At 43.4% G+C, this 1,949-nt stretch overlaps 1 pseudogene; it reads left to right on the forward strand.

Moving 5' to 3' along the window:
* The first annotated feature begins 202 nt into the window (after positions 1-202).
* LOC114024012 lies at positions 203-1,144 on the forward strand (annotated as a pseudogene).
* The last annotated feature ends 805 nt before the right edge of the window (positions 1,145-1,949 follow it).

Consider the following 1,949-nt stretch of genomic DNA (forward strand, 5'->3'; position numbering starts at 1 on the left):
AGCAATCGTTTGGAAGTCAATAAAAGCTGACTCTGTCACTTCCCTAGGCCCTCATGCTTACTAGCCACAGTGCCCCCCCCTCCTACTGCTCCTGGTCCGCGTTCTCCAGCTTACCCACCAAGTTCCCTAGTCACCTTTTTTGCTCTAACTCCTCTCCTTGGCCTCCTCCTTGTTAGGTTCAGCCAGCCAGGCCTGCAGAATCATGAAGCTGACTGACATGGCTATGCGGAGCTTCCGCATAGTCAAGGTGTTCCAAGAGAACACAGACAAAATCATCAGTTTCGACTTCAGTCCCAATGGCGAGATGGTCATCTCAAGCAGCAGTGACGATGTCATCATCATGTACGACTGTCAGGAGGGCAAACCAAAGAGACTCCTGTACAGTAAGAAATATGGCGTCGACATAATCAGATACACTCAGTCAGCAAGCACTGCGATATACAGCTGTAACAAAATAGATCACACAATCAGATACCTGGCCTTGAATGAAAACAGATACATTAGATACTTCCATGGGCACACCAGGAGTGTGGTAGCCTTGTCTATGTCACCAGTAGATAATACCTTTATGTCTGGGTCTCTTGATAAGACCATCCGACTCTGGGATCTCCGATCTCCTAATTGCCAGGGCTTACTGCGCCTCCAGGGAAAGCCAGTTTGTTCTTTTGACCCAGAAGGGTTAATTTTTGCAGCTGGACTCAATTCTGAAATGATTAAACTTTATGATCTTCGCTCTTTTGATAAGGGGCCATTTGCAACCTTCAGAATGCAAACTGAAAAGACCTGTGAGTGGACAGGCTTAAAATTCAGCAAGGATGGCAAACTCATCCTCTTATATACCAATGGCAACTTCATCCACCTGGTTGATGCCTTTGAAGGAATGGTGACACATACATTTTCAGGGTATGAGAACAACCAGTGTCTCACATTGGAGGCTTCCTTCACTCCAGATTCTCAGTTTGTTATGGTTGGCTCTGAAGATGGTAGTGTTCATGTTTGGAATGCAGAAACAGGAGTTAAGGTGGCTGTGTTGGATGGGAAACATAACGGTCCCATAACCTGCTTACAATTCAATCCAAAATTCATGACTATTGCCAGTGCATGTTCTAACATGGCACTGTGGCTGCCTACTCTTGAGGACTAATCTCTCCATTGATCAACAGCGTCTACACATTGAAGGGCAGGCAGTATGAGGATGAAGGGACTGCGTGTTAGTCCTTTTTTTTCATGAACATCGCTGTATATCCTTTATTTTTTTTTTCCTGCCTGCCTTCAAAAGAAATCTTAGTGCTGTAGACCTGAAATCAAAACCCATTTTTTTCTAGTTATGTAGTTATGTATGTTATCGTATTCCCCCTGGAGGAGTATGAGCTATGTCAGGCTTGTGAGCATGAGTGTGGACCCTTGGCATAGCCTCCTTTTTATTTTATTTTACATTGGGGAGCCAATAAAATCTGAAGCACACACACACACGCACACACACACATGCACACACTAAATGAGCAAATGGATTTTTAAGAATAATACTATATAACATTGCTGTGCTTTAGTAACAGGAGAGACTGTGTCCTCAAAAGACCTGAAAGAGACCTAAAAGTCACACAGTCCAACCTCTTTCTTTTAAAGAGACCTGTCTTGCCCCCGCCCCAGATGCTGCTAAGGGTAAGGATGCAGACTGTCTAACACTGAATCCCCCACCTTGGGATGAGGTTAACGTAGTTTTGCAGTCCAGCCCTGTCATTGTACACAACGTTAAAGAGAGAGGGATAAGGATGTAGCGGATGGGGACATTTTTTTTTTTAAAAAGGCGCGAATACTAACGATGTGAAGAGGTAAAAAACTCATTAAAAACCTAGAGCCCAAATAAATAATTTGAAGAAAACATCCTAAAATTATAGAAACAAATGAGTAGTAAACCATCAAAGAGAAATGAAACAGTGCCTGATTAA

The sequence above is a fragment of the Vombatus ursinus genome, unplaced genomic scaffold (genome assembly GCF_900497805.2).
Source record: "Vombatus ursinus unplaced genomic scaffold, bare-nosed wombat genome assembly UNPS02004457.1, whole genome shotgun sequence".
NCBI lineage: Eukaryota > Metazoa > Chordata > Mammalia > Diprotodontia > Vombatidae > Vombatus > Vombatus ursinus.